The 26,425-nt window shown below is 32.5% G+C and overlaps 1 protein-coding gene across 3 annotated transcripts in view; it reads right to left on the bottom strand.

The window, feature by feature from the left end:
• LOC128222560 (uncharacterized) overlaps positions 1-26,425 on the bottom strand; it is a 114,795-nt gene that overhangs the window by 46,969 nt on the left and 41,401 nt on the right. For 2 of the 3 annotated variants that reach the window (XM_052931631.1, XM_052931634.1), the window contains exon 2: positions 14,711-14,790. The exons of the other annotated variant lie outside the window; for it this stretch is intronic. The gene's annotated coding sequence lies outside the window, so the exon portion shown is untranslated. The remainder of the gene's footprint in view (positions 1-14,710; positions 14,791-26,425) is intronic. 3 annotated transcript variants of the gene reach the window in all.

Below are 26,425 nucleotides of genomic sequence, written 5' to 3'. Positions count from 1 at the left end.
GTAAAGATTAATTGAATTTGGACTGGTAGTTTTAGAGAAAATGTTATTTAAAGCAAAACAAGAAGTTGGCCATTTTGTTGTTGTTGCTATTGTTGTTATTGTTCATCAATCGTGACCCCTGTTGATTTTCAATAGAGACTCACCCAAGGAAGCTTCCTGAAAAGTTTCATTGAATTTGGGTTGGTAGTTTCATAGGAGATATTTTTAAAGCAAAACATGAAGTCACCCATTTTGTTGTTGTTGCTTTTGTTGTTGTTGCTGTGAGCCCTTGTTGTATTTTTTAGAGGGTACCCAAAGAAGCTTCCTGTAAAGTTTCATTTAATTTGGACTGGTAGTCTCAGAGCAGATGTATTTTAAAGCAAAACAAGAAGTCGGCCATTTTGTTGTTGTTGTTATTGATCAATCGTGAACTCTTGTTTTTTTTCATTTAACTTGGACTGGTAGTCTCAGAGGAGATGTTTTTTTAAAGCAAAACAGGAAGTCGACCATTTTGTTGTTGTTGTATTAATTAATCGTGAACTCCTGTTGTTGTTTTTTTGTAGAGGGTCACTCATAGTAGCTTTCTGTAAAGATTTATTGAATTTGGACTGGTAGTTTTAGAGAAGATGTGTTTTTAAAGCAAAACATAGAGTTGGCCCTTTTGTTGTTGTTGTTGTTGTTGTTGTTGTTGTTGTTGTTGTTGTTGTTGTTCAAGCGTGACCCCTTGTTGAATTTTTCTAATGGGTCACCCACCGAAGCTTTCTGTAAGGATTAATTGAATTTGGACTGCTAGTTTTAGAGGAGATGTTTTTTTAAAGCAAAACAGAAAGTCAGCCATTGTGTTGTTGTTGCTGTTGTTGTTATTTTTTATCAATCGTAATCCCTTGTTGTTTTTTGTAAAGGGTCACCCAAGGAAGCTTCCTGTGAGGTTTCATTGACTTTGGACTAGTAGTTTCAGAGGAGATGTTTTTTTAAAGCAAAACAGGAAGTCAGCCATTTTGTTGTTGTTGTTACTGTTGTTGTTGTTGTTGTTTATCAATCTTGAAGCCTTTTTGTACTCTTGTCTTTAAACTGACAAGTGTCACCATAAGTGGTCAAAGACTATGACTTAGGTGTAGAAATTCAATTAAATTTTCCTCAATCTATTCGAAAGAAGACGTCATTAAATAGCCATATACCTCACACAAGCCAGTTTAATTTCATACCAGAGTTCAGCATTTTAAAAGGGGTGTTAAATGGTCATTACAAGTTTTCAAGAGTACAATATTTTCATTCAAGACACAACCCTTTCATTGATAAAGAGCTAGGAAGGTTATTTTTTTCTCCAATTTAAGACAGACATAATATTATTGCATAACCTGAAATATCAAATAAACTTAATGTGGACTAAAATGCTGAAGCCTATTAAAATTGTTACTGACACTCCCCCCTCCCCTCCCCCTACTTGGATGGTACATTCTATTCGATCAGGGGCTTTTGACAGAGAATTCTGTTCTCAAGAGAATGGTACAAAACATAAATATATTCAGTATGTACTACATTTAAGTATTTTTGTTACACAATATTTGGATTAAAAAAGGATTATTCTGTATTCAAGGGGTGGGGTAAAAACCCTATGATTAACACCCAAATAGCAACAACAATAGCACCCCCTGTCATTCCTTTTTGTACAAACTTAAAATGCTTTCAATCCACCTCTGAGATAATTATTTCGATGGTATTTACGGAACTATTTTGTAAATATAAACTTAAGAACTCTTTTTTCAACAACTAACTATTATCGTACAAGCAAATTCTTGTTCAAAGATTAATTTTCAACTTGGGCTCAAAAGGGTTTATTATGTGAAGACAGCAGGTTGAAGCAAACTTAACCGAATTTGTGCAAATACAGCAGAAAGTATCCTAAACGTGGACTGAATGTTCAAATTCCTCTGAAACTAGCATGTTACGAGGGTTCACACCTTTGGAGTTATTTGCATGGTAATATTCAATTATAAAGCTTCATATTAAACACACATTAGGTCTGAAATGGACGAGTCTGACAACAGGCTGACACACTTTTTTCAATCTTTGCAAATGGCTGCAAGAGAAGATGATATATAGCCAGGCAGAAATGTTTGGTATTAAAATATGGTCTAAATATACGATTATGTGATTGATCTGGCAGCTGAAGGGCTTAAACCATGTAGGCCACCAAATGGGTGTCAAAGGGGGTGAAGCAACTTGCCGCAGAAGCAAAACTGGCTTTAAAAAGCGTTTTTGAGGGCTCTCCTGAACTTTAAAATTGAAGCAACCTTGAATATCAATACAAACAAATGCGACCATGCAGCTTTCTATTTTAAAACTGTTCACATAAAATCGGTCCCAGCGGAGCCATCTGATCCTCCAAAATCTGCAAATCTACTGCAAATCACATCCCTGATATTAAGTGTTTATCTTAAAAGTTCCCAAAAATGACTTTATCCTGTATAACATCAACGAATATCAAGTTTAGCAAGCAATAAACAATTTGATCAAACCATTTCGTGCAAATAAAAACTGTGCACGCTGTCCCTTTTTAACTTTCATGCAATCTTATACATCAATACGCCCTTGTGACATTTTTGTATAACCTTTTAGAGTTCTGCCTTAAATGCCTTCAATTTTACAATTCTTCAATGAACCTTAATATCATAATAAATAAGAGGATTTTGTCGTGGGGTTAAAGTCAGAAAGTATTACGTGACATTAAAGTATAGAAGGGGTGGTACCATCTTCCATTATAATGGCAATGCTTCATTCATTAACAAAATACATCCTCAGTCATGGAAAAAATAAAAGGGTGACTTCTGTTATCTTCAAAGAAACAAAATGCATCATTTTGAATACAACCCCAAGCTCATTAAAATACCCCTGCAGCACAAGGGGTCAATTTTATAAATGATGACAGATGCTGGCCACCACAGCCCCCTAGCCCTAGTCCTGGCCCATTTAATCAAAACCCCAAGGACCAATCCGGAAATTGGGAAATTGTAAATCAAGTAATGTAATCTCAAACAAAGCCCAAGAACATAATTGGCTTAATTTACAACAGGGCAGAGCTTAATACTGTGTAATAAATCTCAGTTACCTAATTTTGTGAAAGCCATGGTTATTTAATTTCACATTAACTCATAGGAAATTGAAACTTCTGTTTAAGAATATATAATTTTCTTTGCTTACCCAGCAAAAACATTCTTCACCTGTTTAATATCACTTCAGTTTAAGTTGATTGAACATGGTGATTATTAATTGAAACACCTGATCTTGAAATTACAATTGATCCAGCTAAATGGTTAAGATATTTCGTTATGATTTTGCCTAATTTATTCTTAAGTTTAACTCGACAATTTCATTATCTCAGACAATTACAAAAAGTTTCTTCAAATGGTACTAAACAGTTGCTCTAATGCCTATTAAATTGGCTGCAAAAGTTTCAATGTCAAGCTCAAGCTGCATTAGTGTTTATGCGCATGTCTCAGCCATGGGATCGCCCCACCAGACGGATTCTGATTTAATCTGACAAATTCCCATTAAGACATTAATTAAGACAAATAATTGCAGTTAATAAGTGATTTATATAGCGGTTCGCACTCGCCGCCTTGCTTTCCAAGTACAGAAGCATTCATACCAACACTAAGTAAGTTATAATTTGGTTTCGCTTCCCTAAACACCTTATTTCTTAGCAAAGCTGCGATTGGCTTATGCGGAATCAATTGTTCAGTAAGGAACAAATAAACAAATATTACTAAGAAACTGTTCATCGCAGTTAGAATCGAATGAAATACAATGCGAACCCCAAGTAATTCTGGCATTCCCTAGCAACACTTAACTGTATCAATCTGTTTCAATCATTTATTTAACAGTATGCGTTCTAAAATGAACCACTCTTTAAATGAGCTTTAAAGCTCACTAAAAATTCAGCTCATTAGAAGATTTGAGCATCTTGGAGCACACACTCTAAAATAAATACCGAAGAAAAATAATAGATTTTCTGTGAATCGATTAGAAAGTAACTTGGTCAATATACTATTTTATAGATTGCCTAACTATATACTTTATATAGGTCAAAAACAAATGCTCATTTGTTTAAAGGGACTGAATTTTCCGTTTGACAAATGTTAGTTATTTAACCGTATTTTTACATTTATAATCAATAATTGTTCTAAATATAAATAATTTTATTCATTTTGGCCGAAATAGTAGGTAGTCGCAGGCTGCTAGGGATGCCGCGATCGCTCAGCAGTTCGGTATGCTTCGGTTGTTTCCAAGTCAAGAGGGAATATCACGCATGGGTATCACGTTCTCATCCTTTCTCGTGACGTATTCTGAAGCAACCGGCTGCAATTATATAAGATATCTTCTATGGCTATTGCAGGGCGGGGAATTATTGGAGCCATAACATTTTCTTATGCATTGAAAATGCTCCAACCCGTCTTCCGTTGTGGTGCCAATGAGTGGAAATGGAGGTAAACAGTGAGTATGGTTTCCATGGTTTCTTAATAAGAGGTTTATTTTTAAAAGTAAATCGAAAAAAAAACAGGAATTGGGTATAATGGCAAAAGTTCTTGCATGACTTTTTGAGACTATCAAGAGGCATTAATTGAACTTGACAATTTTATGAGCCTAAAATGCCCATCATGTGTGTAATTTGTCACTTGACTTATATTAAATGTACAATTAGTTCATGTGATATCTTAAATAGTTGTTGAATTATGGCCATGGACATAAGGCATAAAATGTGCACAATAGCTACTGTAGGCAGTATAACAATATCTTTGAAAAACAGATGGCTAAAATTGATACATATACAAGTATTTGTCGACCATGCAATAAAGCCCTCGTTCACAAATTTTATGAAGGCAACATATATATTTTTTTAAACTTTTTTGAACAATGAACTTACAATAAATAATTTAATTTTACGTGCTCGTTGACAAAATACAGCAGTTTTGGTCACATTTTTATTTATTATTGACAATAAAATTTGACAGCTGGTGATGCCTTATCATATTGTAACAAGCAACTTGTTTGTATTCAACACAAAAACATATTTTTGGGCGATGACTCCCCCTATAAAATGTGATCATGCAGGTCCCTTTTATAATTTAAATTTACAATCTAATAACTTGACAGTTTTTTGTACATCGTCTCAATATGGTGAACGTTCATGGCAAGTTATTTCAAATCCGCTAAAAGGTTCAAGAGATATGAATGATATGACCTTTGACCTCTAAAGTGTAGCCTTGACCTTGAACTGAGCTGACTGTAACATGCGCTCTACACATCATCTCAATAGTGTGAACATTTAAGGCCAGTTTATTCTTAATCCTTCAAGCCGTTCAAGAGATATGGAGCTGACACAATTTGTGATTGAAAGACGGACGGACGGACAGACGGAAGGACGGACGACGGACAAAGACCGATCACAATAGCTCATCTTGAGCATTTCATGCTCTGGTGAGCTAAAAATAGCACACATAGCGCGCTGTAAAAATACTCACTGTTTAAGCAAGTACTGTTCCTTCCATATTTCTCAGTAAATCGAATATTAACCAATTGTTATTTCTAAAGCCGCCCACTCAATATGAATGGTTTTCTATGTTTGTAAAATATCGTCGAGGGTCCTTTTTTATTACAAAACTTCACAATTCTATACATCATATTATGTGATAACATATTTCATCCGGAACGAAATGCGCATCTTTTTATCTACCGACGAAAGCAAAAAAGGAAGTCATATGGTTTAAAGATACATTCATTTGAACATACTACGTTTCTAAAAGATATATATATATATATATATATATATTTATATATATATATATATATATATATATATATATATATATATATATATATATATATTTAGACCAATCCAACCTTTGGGTAACTTTGATGCAACCTTTGGGAGACTCGTGTCGCCCATAGGATATATGTTGTGTCGCCCAAAAGTAATTGTGTTTTTTTCTATCAATTTATTTTTAAAATAATAAAACAATTTTGCAAACGATTTTGAACGCTTTAAAAAAGGTTCAGTCATTAAGCACTAATCAGCAGGAATACCATTTAAAGAAAAATCATGAATTTCAAAAAAGTGTGTATATTTTGAAAACAACCTTTGGGATACATTTAAATCTTTATCAATAATTTTCTTGTCATAGGTATATGTTTTAGATAAGAATTCATAAATGTAAAGAACATAATATTTTTTAACAGAAAAGTTAATTGTGTTCAACTTTAAAGATTCCGAAATTCCCTCAAAAAAATATTTTCGCAATAAGCGTACTTTCCGTGTTTTCGTGTCGCCCAAAGGTTGATGTATATTCAATGATTTGCAGACTATAAGAACGACATGTTCTTTTTAGTTGTATTAGTTATTTTATTAAAAATTTAATAAACACAAATGACAAAAGTGCTTATTATAATTTATAATAGTTGTATTTTAAAATGTTTAATTGGACATTCGAACCAAACGTCGAGGAAGTTTCAATTTGGCCTACAGTCACTACCAAGGGTGACGGACCTGACGCAACTATTTGCGAATAACGAATGGCAATTATGGTCGCATGTGCTTCGTCTCTATATTACAGAAAACCGTGTTCTATATTTATATACTGATATAAATGGGAACAGTTCATTTCAAAACCATTTAAGGTACATATACTTACAAATACGTTCGGATATGTTACTTCAGATAAAATGAATATGCTCGGAGTTGCAAGCTAAATAAAGCACATATTATATCTTAGTTAGTAATTGAACAATTGTGACTCACAACAGTTATCTGATATATATTTTTTTAATGTGCCATAATAAATTATTTTCACTGCAGTTTTATAGTTTATTCATGTATCATATGTACACAAAATGACAAAACATAAAATACAAATATTTAAGAGTTCAGTGCACATCCATTCATAAAATTGAATTACAGGAGACTAAAAATACAACAACATATCTTGATATTGTTAATAAAGGATAAAAAACAATTAAGTCTATTCTAAAAAAGATAATTACTCTAATTTACATGACTTTTTTAAGCTAAGAAACTATGATACATCTAAAAGGATTATCACTTAACTAATTGTACAAAGCATTGAATCGGAATTCAAGTATATTAAAACAGGTTTTGGTGGTTAATTTAACAATATCTGTATTTGAGAGTAAAAATATACACTTATGTACTTGCACGTATTATTTTATCATGCAAACTGATATGTTCGTCTTGAAGCCTACGAAATATGTGATTTTATATATACAAAAGCTGTCATCTTTTAATGCTACTTAACTGGTCCGGATCTACATAAACATTAATCAAAGGTAAAATATTTTCTTTATGGAATGCGTAAGGAGTGCATGCTGCTGATAATCATTCCATAAATTGAGTTCAAATCGTACAGGCCATTAATAGCCTTTTCTATTTCCGTTGTCAACAAATGTTGCCGAAATCATTAGAAATAAAACAAGTGTAATAGGTTATTTATTTTCAATTTATACTTCTTGTTTATTGGTTTACAGGTTCAGTTCATATATGCATATTACTTTAGAAAAAGAACGGTTTAAAAAAGTAAAACACAAGTTTAATTCTGTTACATTACTGTTTAACGCGTAATGATGCGTTAATAGTGATGATTAGATGACTGGCTGTTTCCGTGTATTTATGTGTTAACTATTATCGGCGAAACGAACTGCGAAATTATGCATTTATGGAAAATATTTCTTACTCATAACAAGATTATAAACGTGTATTCAGTAGCTAAAACCGTACAAAACCTAAACGACTGGTGGGTCCTAAGATAATAACAGCCATCAAGTAAAAGAAAAAAAAGAAAAAAAAGAAATACCGTTTTTCCTTTGTTTCATATTACAGACGGTGTCCTTCATTATATTTTTAATTATATTTCTTTATTTTGATAAATTGAAACACTTCTTTCAATTGAGGTTACTCTAATTTGGGCGTGAGAGTGAATCTTTAAATGAGATCTTTTGACCAGTAACTCTTCAACTAAATTTGAAACACATGAAATGTCACAGAAGTCCTCTCTTGCTTAATGTCCAAAGAAAGTCCAATTCTAAGAATACTAAAATATGATTTTTGCGAACATTCAACATTCAATCGCTTGAATCCTGAACTGAACGACGTAGAGACAACACTAGTGTCCCGTCTGACAATGACTGGCCGCTGACACTTAAACCGAGGAATTCGGACTTCATTGAGTAGTTCCATTGTGTTGTTTGCATTACCACTTCACAAGTAATGCATGAAATATGTCTACCATATGCAAATGAATAGTCTGTAAATGCAAGACCCTTTACTCATATCATGTATGTTTTAGTCGCTGTAAATAACTCATGGATACTTAATTGCCTTTATATAAGCGTAAGTAAGAGCTAACATTTTCAAAAATAGCATAATGCTTGTGTCTTAGAGATACTTGTTTTTAAATGTTGACAATTAAATGTGTTGTAACCGAGTATATAAGGATATATGTTCATGCAAGTCGTGTTTTATTACTTTGGACACACAGTAGTTGACTTTTAAATTGAAATGTGAAAAACACCATAAATATCTTGAAAAGTCGATTGAATCTCTGAAAATAAAGCAGTAGGCGTGATTGTAGGTCAAGGGGGGATTGTGCATTGTACAAGTATGTGCTTCTAGCTTCTATACCGACATAATGATATTTTTTCATAACCTTGATATATGCATTTTCTCAACATTTAGGTTCTCAACTATGTGTAATCTTTATAAGAAAAATAATTTGGGTTTTCTTAATTATTACAGTATAGAATATCGGTCACTTAGTGTGAGGGCCTAGACGCGAACCCAAGCAATGATCTTTTTAAGCTTTATTTAACAGCTGAAAGTGATAAGTTTAACTTAGTTGCAACCTTCAGACAATATAAGTCAGAAACCGAAAACTGTTAACTCAAAATGGAACCTAAACGGTGCCAATATTAAGTATCCAGTATACTATGTTTCCTAGATAAGCAATAGTTCCACTCGGGATTAGGATTCGAAGCAGGGTCTCTTGCGAAACAACTATGCCGCACAACCGCGTGGTGAGAATGACTCATTTTTATTTTTTTATGGTAATTGCCCCATTTGCATTATCGTCACTTTCAAGTGTCGTGGCACCAACCTCGCATTCACATCTATGAGTCAATGTCAAAGTTTGTGAATAGATACATTTTCAATACTTATCCTTCCGGCCAGCCCTTCAGTGTCAAGCTTGTTTTAAACCTTTGTGGTACTTCTGTGGGACTGATCAAACCATTTCTTAAGAACAGAAGGTGATGCGCCCAAATCTCATTCGTTATGATTACATGTAATTTTGAGCAGACTGCAGACGCCGCACAATTCATCTCAGGATTTCTCATTTCGACACAAATAGGTCTAAAACCCATGAGGCAGTGGACATAAATTATGGTTGATCTTCCTATTTTTATTGGTAATGTTTTCTATGAAAACTTATTGAATGAACTTTTTTTTTATTTTATTTTTTTTACAATTTCAATGCAATAGTTATGATGTTCAAATTGAAATGAATATTTCAAACCACGTTTTTATGAAAGATGAATCCGCCCGAAAAAGAATTTCAAAAGTATACACTGTCGAAGAATTCACTTTTCAAACGTTATTTGTGATATGATTTTCGAATTTTAAACAATACGACGAATAAACAGTTATTGTTGCTAAGACTAAAATGCACATGGGCGATATATAAGTTTCAAAAATAATCAGATCGCGTTGTCGGCCGATTAAATCTTCGATAATAAAATCAGGGTCCAAGATTACTGTGACGTCAGCTTTATCATGAACCATTTTCACACCTCCGGCCCCAATTGCTCGATACATCTTAAGTCCCTTAAAACAGTATTAAGTTCAGCCGATTTTTTGTTTGGTTTAATTTGTGCCATTTTACCCTTTTAAGCGTTTTGGGAATTCGAAAGGGAATTATCTGTATGCTTTTCACAATGAGCTATTTTTCGTTTAGATAATTGTATAAAATTTTGCTAAAATAATATCTTCAAAGACCAAAATAATAGTAAAAAAATCCAAATGTTGCGCTTCTTCAAAAGTTGTATTGAAATCCATATATTTCAGTTCCAATGCCTTCACTGTTTACTTATTGTACAATTAGCGCGAAATATCTTAATTAACTAATCAGTAAATATCACTTTCTTCACTATGGCCATTTTAACACTGGTTCAGCCACACGTCAGAGACTTTCTGAATACATGCAATTGCGTTAATATATCAATGCACAACTTTCGTCAATTTGAATTGAACTTATCAGATGTATTTAACAGGGTATTTATTTTTATTAAATCCATGGCGCGATCATGACTCTAAAAAGCGGCCGTATAGATAATTTTCATGTTTTTTTTTTTAGTTTAGGGTTAAAGTCATCATTGTTCATGTCAAATAGGCACTCAAAAAACACCGGCCCGTTTTAGTAGGGCATGCACATTAGATATAATATTTAAAGTATGAAAAAAATATGATTTTTAATGCAACAGTACACACATCCTCATAAAATTCTGATGAATAAGTGTCCAAAGTGCAATAACGGGGTTATAGCAGATACAACCCATTATAGTTGTGACCTGCAGAATGTCTTTGTCTCACGAGCTAATTCAAATTTCTCGCATGTTTCAACTTTATTTAGTAGTGGCGGGTTTGAATCAATGCTGAAACAGACCCAGACTACTACTTTCAGGAATGGGCTGTGAAAATGTGGTGACAAAATTCGCCGTCTGTGATATTGTGCAAACAATGCATTTTGCACTTCTTGTTTTAACAATCAACCCAATAACAACCATTCTTTGCAAAAGTGTATATCGAAACATTGAAGATGACACTTATTATCTGCTTGAATTGGATTCTTACAACCCCGGACCAAGCAATTGGTGTGCATCATAATATTACCTTGTACATACGTTCAAATCCCCATTACACTGCAATGTTCACAGTAGAACTGCAGGTCTATTTTGGCCGTTATACACATATATTTGTCTTCCAGCACCTTGTTCTCGGATACAAGTGTCGGTCGATATCCGTCACAGGTTAGTAATATTCAGAGTTAAATGGACTATCAGGCGCGTAAAGATATACGAGTACTCGGCTGAATCCATATGATATTGACACAAAACAGACAACGTTGCAATACGCATACTTGACTACCTGATGTTTATTTCAAAATACTTTAAAAAATACTAAAAATACTACAAAAGCACCTCAGAACGACCAGAATGAACCAGATTGCACCGTGGTTTACAAATGTTCCGAGGGGGGTGCAAGCACATTCATCAATAGAGGGCTAGCTACGCGTCTGACTATGGCTGTAAACCAAACACTAAGATATTCGTATTGGCATGCTTTTGAGCGTGTGTTTGGTTTTACCTAAGATCAAGGCCTTCCCCTAGAAGACACGTGCAAGTATGGTGGACGAGTGTTGGAGGCGGTGTTCACTCTTCCGTGCGTCAATTTTTTTTCAATGCCAATTTTACAACAACATAAAATGATTGCTTTGTTTCCAAAAATTGGCCTGCCCAAGATGTTTCTCAATCACAAGGGCAAGAATTTTGATAAGTTGTATGTAGCCTCATATTTTTGCTGTTAACTAACAAAAATCAAAGAATATTCCTTTGGCCAAAGCATGCCTTGGCCTTAGTAAATAGCGTCTGAAGTAAAAAAATGAAGAAAATTTCCTGAAACCGCAAGTCGCAGACCCTTGAAATAAAGTGTTTGAGCATGGTGTAATGGTGCTTTACACAGTTTGTTCAAATTAAGGTTTTTTGCTCTCTAGACTGGCCCTGTGTGGTATAAGGATTTCCATTTCCTTTTTTAGTCTTATTTTAAAAATCTTCTTTAAAATTAGGGCCGAATGAACATGCACTCTCACTCACACTCCAACCACAATCCCGTTAGGGACACTCAAGTGATCATTTGAGTTGAATGAATGGAGTGACACTCAAAACATCTTTCTGTTTTCAAACGCCTCGCTTACACTCCATCTCATCAAATGACCAATTCAGTACAAATACATGTATGTTTTCATGAACATATCGGATTATCTGTTTCACTATGGTGGTGTTTACAGTATTTAATGTTAACATATGTTTTGAATTGTGAATATTTAAAATAACAGTTCCAAAATTCGTTAAAATTCGTTTTCTGTTGTTGTTTTTTTTAAATATAACCGTTTTCAATAGTATCACGTGATATGGATATGTATTCGAATAGTGTAATATAGTCTGCATAAAGTGGTCTTAGAGTTTGAAAATAAATTAAGACTTTATAAAAAAGCACCTTATATGGAAATAATAAACGAATGAATCTACTTTTTAAAGAAAATTACATCTCGGACTGAAAGCAAATCAAGAAATGTAGGGAGCCTATGATCGGATGATGATGACGGTAACAACAACAATAATAATAATATTAATAATAATAATAATAATAATAATAATAATAATAATAATAATAATAATAATAATAATATCATTATATGATGATAATAATAATAATAATAATAATAATAATAATAATAATAGAATAAATCCAACTGAATGTAGGCTGGAAAATACATATTATTTCTCTGACCAAGGTCTGAAATGAACATGTTGCGTAAAACCATGTACGCGAAGTTAGCGGCCTAACAGCATGAAGTTTGAGGCCTGGCGGTCCCGCTTCCTAGCGGCCTAACAACGTTTCGTATTTCAAAACTTTTAATATGCGTTCTTTTCAACAATGATAAATTAGATGTTTTTATTCAAAAGTCAACGTTCTTACGAACATATTAGCATATTTCCTTATTTGTTAGGCTGCTGGATTGAGTGGTATCGGAAGTTTAGACCGCTAGGCCATCAAGCCGTTTTATTTTGCATAAAAAACAATGGTTTTAGCATTGTTTTAGAAAAAACTAATATAAAAATGTTTTGAATAAGAAATAATATAAGGCCGCTATTATAATATAATTGTGAATAAAACATTGATTTATCATTTGTTTCCAATTAAACACAATTTTTGAAGTCCACTATATTGAAGTAAAATGTACTTCAATGGATTATCCCGGTCTCTTGAATATTATCTGAGAACGAGCGGCCTTGCGGAGTGAAGTTGGCGTCCTACTTCTCTACTTCAATGCAATTGAACATTTGTTTCATTTTATGAAAACAATGATTAATCAAAGCATATGTATTCATAGATTAACACAAATCATTTTTATATGTGTTTGCTTCTTAAACAATACTTGCTTACGAAACAATCAACACTCTAAAGCGAGTATAAAACAAATTTGATCACCAATCCATTTAGGGAAAATGCCGGTATTCGCATATTGATTTGTCAATAGGAACATAAGATTAATTATTATTTTAAAAGAAAGCGCATATATAATGTTTTGAATTAGGAAGCAATTCTTCTTCTTCTTATTCTTCTTCTTATTATTATTATTATTGTTATTATTATTATTATCATATTTATTATTATAAAAAAATCCTACATCACTTGAGTTGGTATTCACTCCGATGTGTTATTTTCACACCCGAAGCCGATTCATTCGCTTATTCTGTCCATATGTTTTCGACTTAACATTTAGTATTTTTAAACGCTAAAAAACAGTTTTTGCAAATAAATAAAAAATAAATTTATACACGAAAACACATTAATTAACGTGATACATTGCATAACGGCTACATATTAAAACACACACACACACACACACTTGCATTTCAATGCGTTTTGCATCATTTTGTTTATTTCCAAAATGTTTATTCAAGCGATTGTTTTAAAATATTAATTTCAAATTATAATAGTAATTGTCTTTTATTTGACACCATTTCTAACAATAAGGTACCCAAATCTTATATAAACATATTTTTTATGTTTACTGAAAACACCCCGATAATCCGAAATGATCATGAACAAGTACATGTATTTGGTATTGTATTGGTGACTTAATGAAGTGGAGTGTTAGTGAGGCGTGTGATTACGAACATATCTCTTGAGTGTCATCCCCCTTGTACCACTAAAGTCACTTCAGTGTCCCTTGCGGGAATGTGGTTGGAGTGTTAGTGTGAGCGGCTGTTCTGAATTTGTCCCTTAGTTCCCGAATAATGAACATAGCAATACATATAAGATAGTTTGACAAAATAACTTTTAGTTTTCCATTGCAAAAAGACAGCAAACATTTGCACACTAAGATCTTATAGTTTGTATTTCATTTTCTCAATAAATATTCATGTATTAAGATTGATTAATTTGACCTATGATTAAAGGCTATTCTTTCTGATCAATATACAACTGTCGTACCTGATTGGCAATGCGTTTAATATCAGTTGAATTCTCAATTAACTATACTGTTATCATGACGTGATGCTACGTCATGCGTTATCATGTAGATTAACAGCTATTAACTTTTTTTTGTCAAATAATATACAGTTGTTGTTAACCTCAAAATCAGTATTCTCTATTCTATCGTCTCGTTCAATAATTTATTTTGGGTCAATATGACCTCATATTTCCCAGCTTAAAAGTAAATAAGTATATATTATTTATTTATTTATTTATTTATTTATTTATTTATTTATTTATTTATTTATTTATTTATTTATTTATTTATTTATTTATTTATTTATTTATTTATATTAATCCATTCTATTTTTAAACGAGTCGTGTTTTCATAGATATAATTGTCTTTACCTGTTTTGCAGCCTTATTTTCTTCACATGTTACTGTTTTTCCCAATCGCTCCACTCCGACAAGCTGTTTAAGTTTATTTTCTGCAAACATTCAAATTCTTGCTTGTTATACCATCCGCATACAGGATAATCATATTTTGTATTTCAAAGGTAATGCTATTTACATTCATGCATAAGAAACATGGTGAGTCCTAGAATGGAGAACTACATAGTTTATTAATCTTCGTGAACATTCATTTCAAGCTTAATAATTTGATGTATATCGTTCAAATACAAAGTTAAATGTTTTAAGGACTTATAGCTAAAAATTATATATTTTAATTGATGTTTAAGAATTTCGTGATTAACCTATTCAAATGCTATGATATTTTCATCTGGATGGGGAAATCAATTGTCTGCATTCGAAAGGATTATTGGAGTTGTTTTGGTCATGTAATTAGACATTGGATTAGTATTCATTCTCATTCATCAGAGGTTTGATAACGGTATTTCTAACGCATAGCATCATCACTTGGGTAAAGAGATTAGGTTGTTTAAGCTGATTAAGTATGGTTCGTTCTCAAATGGTTTAACACGTTCTCAAAGGTAGATAAACAAACACTGTTATTGATATCTACTGTATAAACATACTCTTCGCCTTGTTCCCCCAATCCTTAAGATGCTGGTAAAGATAAGTTGATACATTTAGCAGTTAGTTTCCTGCTTCGAGTTTCCAGCCTATTTATTGTCTAAAAGGAAGCCAACCGTCTGAATTTATCATTTTGTATTGATTTAACTTAATTATTTCAGGAAAAAACCTTTAAACATCAAACTGAGCTGAAGGTTTAGGGGGTACAAGCGCCACATGAAACAATAAGCCCCATTTTGATCAAGTGATGATAACTGATACAAATGAAAAAGATGATAACTACAACCAGAAGCCAATCACTAGATTGGATAAGCCGAAATAAAAAGTATAACCAAGTTTTTAGCATATAATATCATCGTAGGAGCCAGTTAGACAAAAATGACTTAGACTGTTTAATGGTGAATTGCTAAATAACATGTGAATATTAGATATATATACTAAAGTTGTCTACGCCTATACCCTTTTTCAGAAATAGCGATATGGGCAACGGTGTAAATTTATCCTTTACATATTTAAACGAAATAGGTATATATGCAAATTTTAAGATTGAAACTACTAGATGGAGGTGATGTGACGCACAAAGACCGGGTACTGGTACGTAGGGAACATATAGGGCTACGATCTGATACCAGCCAATAAGGGCCGCCAGTTTTGAGTCAAGTTGACTAGTAATGAGTCTTAATGTCAGGAACCGCGGAATTTGCTATTATACGCGAGTATGTGGACTCTGGGCTGGGAGGATAATAAGTGCGCAATGTGACTTCCGGAAACTGGATACAGGCAGGTAGGTGACATTTAGTTTACCATCCGGACCCGAACCAATAAGGGAGGATCGGGTAGGTCTACTCAAAATTACTTTAAGTGTCAAGGACCACAAAGTTTTCCTTTATAAGCCAGCGTGTGGATTTTTGTTGGCGGTAAATACTACTAGATGGGGTGGTGTGACGCCTAAAGACTGGGTACCGGTACGTATGGGACATCTAGGGCTAATACTTGGTATAAGCGAATAATGGCACCCAAAGGCACCGTGTCCTGGCTTATTCGCTCAAAGTATTGGTTAAACATTTACCAGTTGAAACAATCGCATTTGTGCAAATGTGAAGAACTAGAAATGCCTCTTAAACTAGTTAGAAGATGGTTGTTATTAGTATGATAAAATATGGAGGAAACGCCATAATAGTAGTATATTATAACCTCCAGTACGCCTGGTGTGATTTTGACGTCCGTATAGGAAGTAATTATTAAACAGAGACCCCTTATGAGTACGCTCTGCTATATTTGGTTACCCACTTCGTTTTAGGAAATGTTAAAATTGTTATGCGGACGATCTAATTTTATTTTATTTAAACAGCATTTTATAGCGCCTATAGTGGGTTCAATCTAAATAAGCTTGAAACATTTAAATGCAAATAAATAAACATATATTTGAAGCGTTTATACATTGAAATTCTTATTATTAGGTTAATGATTAAGTCAAATGTATTAGACAAAGAATAGGGAAACCATATCTTTTATTCACAAGAAAAAGCAAAAAAAAAAAATTCAAGTTATATTTCAAAATACATATATATTTATAAAGATACATATAACAGCAAATTCACTTTTATAAGCAAAAGAAAAAAAATGATTGCGAATGCCATAAAGCATAAAAAGTGAACTTGCATAATATAACTTTCATACTTATCTTCAGTGCATTTTTATAGGGTTGTATATTGATTTATCGGTTAAGACTTTATACCTCTCGGGGTGTTTACATAGATTTCTTTATAAGAAGATGCATACCGCATTAGCGGATACGGTTGTTGATTAGTCAGTCCTGTTATCTCGACTCCACCTACCGTCTGGTGATCGGAATTTTCACAATCAGCTGGGTTTAATCGTTTATAGCTCAAATATTTCAAATTGTTTATAATTGAAGCCTTGATGAAAGCATAACAGTTAGATGGCAGTATTTTGTATTGGTTAATTCATTTTTGATTGTGATCGTTTCTGACCGAAAAGGTTTGGGAAGTCAAATTTATATGATATAAAGAAAAAAATGCACTGCCTCTTCCTAACAAGATGTCACAGAGAACACTGACTATTATTAAAAAGAACAGAAAACATGAATGTACCAACAACCAGCCATAAAGCATAAGTCTAAGACGGAAAATTACACAAACCTTCAAAGAATTGGCTGGCTCCAGTTGTTTTGCGCAGTCACATTAAATGTTCCTTAAAAACGTCGGGCAGCAAAAACAAAACAATGGTAGGGAAGGTGTGTGTTTTTATGAATATCTCATATTGAAATAAGAAATTGTCAGTAATATAATGAAATATAATGAAATAAATAAGACTTATGTGTGATACAGGGCGGTATTATTACGTTACTAAAATGCAGATTTTGCCTTGATGTATTTTTAGGCAACATGCAGAAACCCTCCCAAAGCAGGGAATGTAGTTAGTGAGAAGTATGCCACAAAACACGTTTTGCATATTTCTTTATTATACTTATTGCTATGTTCTTAAATGTTGTATGAAAAATGATTTTAGCAAGAGATAAATCAGAAGTGATCGTAAAGCTTTAACGTCACTAAAAGCCAGAACACAAGAAGAGACGCCACAAAAAGGTGGAAATATATTAACACCTAAGACTACATATACATCGTAACCAAAATAAGATTGATGTTGTTTTAATCTTATACAGACTAAACGAATTATATCTGTATTTTGCATGTACTTTGAATAGCATTTTTGTAATATTTTGTTCGAAATTATCCTTTTTTATACGCCATAGCGTTTTTTTTGTACGCATTTATACTGGACTTACTTGTACTGCTGTAATAAATAACTTGTTGATTAATGTGTAATTTATCATTTTTAAAAGAATCATATGTCTATGGTGTTTAAGCTATTCAAGATCTTTGCATAAATAAACTTATTTAAGCACTTATGCACGTGATAAATAATAAAGACCTTTTATCTAATAGAGCTACTATTTTCTTTTTGTCTTATAATTATGTTAATGTGTTGAGATATATATTTCTTGTTAAACCAAAATAATTATCAGTCATCGCTATTTCTAGAAATGTTCATTATTATAAAGCTAAGACTATAATCTTGACACTCGTTATCCTCCTTGCATGTTCAACTTATAGTGTTAATAAGCCGAACGGACGCACTTACGCAAACACTGACGCACCCACGCACGTACGCATCTACACGGACCCGCCTGTTTGGTTTACTCATATCTTAGGCCAGATTTTTTTTTATTTTTCGTTTTACGGAAGCGCCGTATCTAAATATTGCAAAACCCAAATAAGAAATATATTAAAATTCCTACCTTTATTTTTTTTTCCGCCGCCCGTTTTTTGATCTCCGATAGAAAATAAAATTTAGTGTGTTTTTAACTTATTGCTAATTTCAAAACAACAACAAATTATCGCGCACAATTTCCAAGATGGCGAAAGCCGGCGCTTCTTGCTTTTGATGTTAACTGAAATGTGTTTCATTGTTTTGTGATATCACATGCATATTATATGTGATGATGAAAATAAAACTTGAAACTTGCTTATTATCATCATCTAAGCGATTGCAAGGAAAGTGGCCACCTTTACGAAATTTTAATGTGGATTTAGTTTGAAGACTGTTGTTTATAAAATCAGTGCGTTTGTCATTTTGTAATATTTATACCAAAGCATAAGATCTCTAAAATATGTCTGTGTGTAGACCTGTTTACACGGGGATACACTGAGAATTGTAATTTGCTGTACATGTTCCGACTACAGAAAAAGACGAGAATGTGACATTGGATTTGGCTTGTTTGTCTAAAGACAATTAAGTTATACCGACATATCGCATACCATTTTAATGGGCATTGGCTCCTCTTTTCATGTCACTCATTTTAAAATGGTTTGTTTGTATGTTGATTAAGAAACTGAAATAAATGGACTCTACTGTGAAATCTAGAAAGTTTGAGTTACATACCTTGTTTCTTTTCTTGTATATCAAAGACATTAAATTTGTTCAGATGTGTTGTTCATCTCAATATACGATGTACCCACGATGATATTAATCAACATTTTAGACACAAACAATATGTCAGATGCCTTATGTTTTGCCGGTGCAGTTTCAGTGACTATAAAAAGCACGACAAAAGTATATATGCTCATATTAAAATCATGCATATATAATAATTTATGTGTAATTTTACTAATTTTTATTTAATAGTGCAGTGTTAAATACTGTGGAGTTACAGTTGAAGAATATTTTTACATGTGGTGTGAATCAGTTGCCTTGTGGCGTTTAGGGAGTAAAATGAATAACAAAATTAATGTTGAAATAAGTTCCTTAAACGTGCATTATGCACCAGGTTATGAACCAGTCAATTGTAACCACGGCCCCTAGGTCCGGGGGTATAAAGGGTATAACGAGAGAAACGAGCGGTTATTTACCTTCTAGGTGGCCCCGCAGTGCTGAGAGAATGCGGTGGTTTTGATTTTGCGCCGAAAATAGTGGGGAATGGGCCTTACCTCAGGGTGCAGGGGAATTGGCGTGGATTTGACCAGTAGACTGTCGTCTGTCTCTACGCAGGACAGGGTTTTACCAAGGATTAGCTGGACTGAAAGTCAAAGTCTCCGCTATTCTCAAGACCTGGGTTGGGGAGGGGCTGGTTACAATTCAATGGTGCATGATTGAGGCTACTTGTGAAAACGACTTCTTGTTTTGACATTATTATACAGATCTATTATTCATCAATCGATGCCTCTGTATATACCTTCTTTAATCATAAGTTTATGTTTAGAACACCTGAATCGTGGTAATGCTATTCTATACTTCATAATATTAATATGGTTAAGATTGGGTTCATATATATAACTTTTCCTCATAACTGCATACGATTTTAACTTTCTGCTATTATTAGCATCTTCAAACCAACATAATACGCATGATCATGAGCACGTTGGATTAACATCTCCAATTCAACTTTCGTAACATTTGCATTATGCTACATATATGTATGTCAAACTCATCTAATAAGCGTTTTACTTGTATGGACAGGTATAAATCTGAAGGTATTTTGATAAGGCGTATTGATGATCAGATAAAAATATTTCGCTGAATGTTTCTCCAAATTAAAGAATTAATACAAATGTCAAATGGTGAGCAATCTCGAGAGTACTCGGTACAATCTGGATGGGTTTATATTTTTATTACGTGAATATTTTGCCTGTATGAGAAACGAAATATCACCCACATGACACTTTCAATCGCAGATGTAGAGCCACAGTAAGAAAATACTAAAAATGCTTGTAAATAGTGTCCAAAGTATTTGGTCAAATCCGACCTTTGGGTAACATCTTGCGACCTTTGGGAGACATTGAAAATTTTCACCAGAAGGTCATATCTTCTTTCGACCAATAGTCATTGTGCGTTATGTGTATGCTTATTCAAGATTACTTTACGTCGTAAGTTAATTATTGATTTGCAAAACATTTATTATCTGCACAGTTTCAAAGTGATAATTTCAATTTTTTTATATAATTACGACTTAATGATTATCCGTAATTGTTAATATAACAAAACATAGCTCCCAATTTAGTAGTACTTGTAATTTGCAGTCAATCGTGAAATACAAATGGACTTCGTAGAAAACTTGGCGATACTAAATTTGTGAACATTATATGTGAATATGATATAGTAATTTTAACAGAGACATGCCTATCAGAAAAACATACTATAAATTTAGACATAAGAAATTTTCATTATGAGCCTTTCTTTGGTACTAAATATAAATATACAAGAAAATCGTTATAATGGGAGGTATCTCCAATTATTTTAAGGACAGTTTTAGAGAAAATATTACAATTATTGAAATACATAAAAATGTTGTTTTGTAGACTAAAATATGTTTAGGTGTCCTTTCAGCATTCGAAGATTTATATATATGCAGTCTATATTTACCACCAAGTAATTCCACTATTTTAAAACAATTTTAAATATATTTATTCGATCTTATTGAACAGGGAATCGAAATATATAGCACTGCTGGCATAGTTGCATTAAATGGCTATTTTAACGGCCGCATGGCGGATGAAATTGATTTCTTAAATTGTGTTAATTATATAAACAACGAGCAATTTGAACAAATGTTGACAAATATTATTTTTACACCAATCATGTATAACATGGAATAAACTATTACATTCAATAAAGTGAATGCAGTTTCGTGAAGTCAAACGGCATTATTCTTAAAAATATATACGAATACTTATGCCTATGGTTTCTTACTAAATGAAGCCAAATGTATAATTACAGGCAATCGCACATTAAGATCAACATAGTATAGAGATTCGGGTTTTATTTAACATAATTTCGTATCATGATAGTAAGCACATAATTATATTAGATTCAGTAGTCAGTACATCATTTCAAAGTTTTGTAGAAACCATTGGTTACCTGTAAGAAATCTAGGATCTAGTCAACTATTATTATTATTATTATTATTATTATTATTATTATTATTATTATTATTATTATTATACCTGATTTATATAGCACTCTTGTCATATGGCAATATACGTCCAAATGTGTTTTACAATACATAAACACAAAATATGAAAACAAACAATTAGGCTACAAATTAAGTTAGCTAAGTCTAGCTAATGCAGAACTAGCTTTAAGACCGACCGCCTGGTAGTGTTCTTGATTTGTATATATGTTGGCTAAAATTGTATCATCAAAGGAATCAAAATAATGGTAAACAACACAAAATTTTGCGTTTCTTAAAACATTGTTTTGAAATCCGTATATTTCAGTTCCAACGTGACACGCCTTCACTGTTTAATATATGCGTCTTACTTATTTTACAATGATTGCGAAAACTGTTAATTTACTTATCAGTAAACTTTACTTTCTTCACAATGACTATTCAACACTGGTTCAGCAAAACGTCGAGGACTATAAGTTTTGGTATTTCAAGCTCCTTGAATATATCCTAAATATTGCACCAATTAAAGATAGTTTGACAAAATATACTTTAGTTTTCCATTGCAAAAAGACTGCAAACAGTTGCACACTTGGTGTTTTATTATTCGTTTTTCATTATCTCAATCAATATACATTTTTAAAGATTGATTTTTTGAAGTTTTACAATGATTTTAGGCTATTATTTCTGCTCAATATACAACATCCGTTCCTGAATGACAATACGTTTAGTATGAGGAACATTTTAATTAACTTATATTTAATTTAAAGCATCATCTGATACGAGTAGTATATATAAAATTGGTTCTGCCATAGTGAGCTCAACTTGTGCAGTTCTAAAAAATAGATATAACGTCACACTGATACTTGATTTTTTTGCATATTCAGTCCATTGTGACCGCAAAATCAGAATTATCAATACTATCGGTCAATAACGCAGCTTTTCCGGCTACTTCTAGCATCACATAACAAACAAACAAAACGCAAGTCAATTAGTCCAATAAAACATTTTCAATTAAACAAATCAATCATTTATAAGAAATATGAATGCCCGCGTGTATCACACGCTCGCACACGCGCACATGCACACTCACAGATTACACCATTTTGTATCGATCCATCGATACCATCATGTTATCACATAAAATGTTTATAAACTATTTACAGTAAATTAAGGAACACATACAATGTATTTAAGACAGTATATTGATCAATTAAAACAACTATAATATCGTAAATACAATTAAAGGTTATCTGTTAATATGTATCTAACAGAATTTACACAAAAAATCCAATTTTTTATTTGCATCTGATGTTGTAAAGCAATTCTTACATGTTTTTAGATTTATGTTTATCTATTCGTAAAAGTTCTAAACGTTTATTCTACAAGCATGTGTTTCTTCTATTGTTTTGTATGCCTAAAATGAGCGATATCTTCTTCGTTTAGAGACGATGTCCTATGCTGCAGTATAATATATAGTTATGATTTCTCAAAAAAAGCTAGTGTGACGATTTAGTAAGGATTAATATTCAAATGCAGCTGTTTGATACAACCAATCGTTTATATATTGAATCCGTTTTATTTTTTCAAACAATTTTTATTCGCGTTTTAAAGCTGTTATTTCACAGATTGAACGTTGTGACAACTGTTTTAGAACGAGCCAAATTATGTAAAAATGCATGTAAACAAGGCATATAAGAATTCAGACAGAAATTGGTCCCAGATATTTTTTTATTTAAGTTCGAAATATGATGTTTTATGCATTTGTTGTAAATAGTTAGTAACACTTTTAGCTTAAATATAAATTTAAAAACGGAACTATGAAAATCTGCGGTCTTTTATCAGCAGTCTTTTATCGCTGGTTTGCAGATATTTAGTACTACGAAAAATTCTGCTCATTTCTGTACAAAAAATAAAAAAGGTTGTAAAAAAACGTTAAATATGTGTTGCTAAGCAATATACTTGTTTGGACCTGTTAGTTAAAGTCTAGTTATTTTCTTCACACGTGATAGCTTTTATTTCCGATACGCACCACTCTGATATGCTGTGCAAGAATAGTTTTTACGTACATTTATTTTTTGTGCATTTACGTTAATTATTTTGATAAGGTAAGACACAATCCATATACAAGACAATCAGATTTTGTATTTCAAAGGGAATGCCTATGATGTATATATATTTATATATATAAAACATGAGGTGTCCCAGAATGGACCCTTGGTCAACTAAAGAGTTTATAAATTTTACTGAATATGAAATATTAATTTGATAAATGTCGTTCAAAAATAAAATCAATGTTTAAAGGGATTATAGCAAAAATTATATAATTTTAATTGATGTTTATGAGTTTCGTGATTAAGAGTTTCAAGAGTTTATTGGCGAATCGGCATGTTTGCCTTTGACCATTTACAAACTATCTAATTATGGCCAAGACACAAAAGTATATTGATTTATAAAGCAATTATGTGAAAACATTACATATATATTCAGTGATCAACAAAATCAATTTCTTGGCGTATGATAGTTTTCCTGCGATAATTTGAATGGATTATCGGATTTGTTTTGGTCATGTAATTAGAAATTTGGGTTGCATTTATTCTCATCCATCAAAGGTTTAACAATTAATATCTTACGCATAAAACCATCACTCCGTTCTAATAGATAAGGTTGTTTTAAGCTTATTAAGAATGTTTCGTTCTCAAGGGGATACACGTGTTCTGCAAAGTAGATAAACAAATATCTGCTATTTATATATGCAGTGTAAACAGTAACTTCGCCATATCTCCTCAATCCTTAGATGCTGGTACAAATAGGTTTACATATAACATGTCGTTTCCTGCTTCAAGTTCCCTGCCTATTTATAACTGATCAACATTTAAAATTTAAGAGAAGTCATCTATCATTAGTTGATAGTGAATTTCAGATAATGATATAGAATTGTTTTAATGTTTTATTTGTATTGATTAACATATATATTGATGCATTGATTACATTTTAGAATAACATCAAAATGACGAATCAACTATGAGTTCATATATTAAAGTAAGGTACATGTTTTCCATAACAACAAGACGTTTTCTTCATGTCTAGATAAAAATGCTCTGGGTTACTACTAGATAAAAATTTCAGACGAAACACTTTATATAAAACATAACCCGAACAAACGTCTTGTAATCAATTATTCCGACATAAAAGCGGAACTCTGTTAAGCAAATATAATCTATTGTTCAAATGGACGGCAAAAATCATAAAATACGTCGAAATGTGTTATCATGTACTGATAAACCAAAATCAGTTCAGGGTTAAACCTCCTCACCAAAAACAAACATTTTAATCAGATGGTGTATGGTTTACAAGCGGTATATCTAACTAGTTTTCCCCAAATCCTCAAGATCAAATATTGTATCCCAAAATAATATTTTAACATGTAAATGTTCATTCGAAGACAATAAACGTAGTTACTCATACTTTATACCTAATACACGTACATCTGCAATAACCTGAGTCGACTATACTTAAAAAACAGTTATAATTAATATCTTCTTTCCATCGACTTGAGTGCTTAGTTGCTAAATTCAAATTCATTCTGCGATATCAGTAATGACTAATGTGTATCGCATGACTGTGAGCATCTACAGAAACTTTTAAAAATGCAGTCAATTTATAAATCACTGTAACTGAGGTTCACTCCATGTGTGATTGACATGAACCTTATATAGGCTCTATTTTAACCAACCAAGGATAACGGATAAAAAATGAAAACAATAAATAACGCAGCTTAAAACAAATAACTATGCGGGTTACGTCGAAATATAACAAATATCCAAGGTATTAATAAATAATATTACCGTAACAGCAAATTAGGAAATGTTTCATGAAGGCTGATGAATGGTGAATTACTTAACATTCGTTATTAATATAATATAATAGTATATGTTATGAATAATATGGTTCAAAATACTAGAACGATGTGGTTTGACTTTTTAAGACCGGATACTGGTACGAAGGGGACAACTTGAACTACCATCTTATATCAGCAAACAAGGGCCAGCTTAGAGAACCACGTATTTTTCTATTATAAGCCAGTTTGTTGACACTGGATGGGTTTCATGCTATTATAAAGACGCGATGTGGCACCCGAAGACCGGACAAAGGCACGTAGCGGAAATCTAGTGCTCAAACCTGATCCCAACCAATGAAGGCGCTTTGGGTAGATTTAATTTTTGAATAAAAATACATAAATGGTCTTGTACCGCAGATGTTTCTATACCAGTGTGGGGAATTTTATTGGGAGCTTAAACTACTAGATAGAGGTGATGTTGACGCCCGTAAAACGTTAGCTGGTATTTACCAGTCAGAGATTTTAGGGTTTGTGCATATGCTAACATGTATAAAAGCCTCTAACACTTAATATTGATGGCCACTATTATGATGAAATATAAAGAAAAGTACGTTATATTATATTATAACTTAAGTACACCGCGTAATTTTGACGTCTTATTAATACGCTCTGCTAACCTTGGTTCCCGTCTTTATTTTAGAAAACGTAAACATTGTATTGTAGACCACATTTTGTGAATTTGAGAATCATTTCAGTGCGCAAACTTTGTCATTTTTAAAGT

The sequence above is a fragment of the Mya arenaria genome, chromosome 16, assembly GCF_026914265.1.
Source record: "Mya arenaria isolate MELC-2E11 chromosome 16, ASM2691426v1".
In the NCBI taxonomy this organism is placed as follows: Eukaryota; Metazoa; Mollusca; class Bivalvia; order Myida; family Myidae; genus Mya; species Mya arenaria.
Note: the sequence above shows the minus strand (reverse complement) of the source record. Positions and strands in the feature narration are given on the sequence as shown.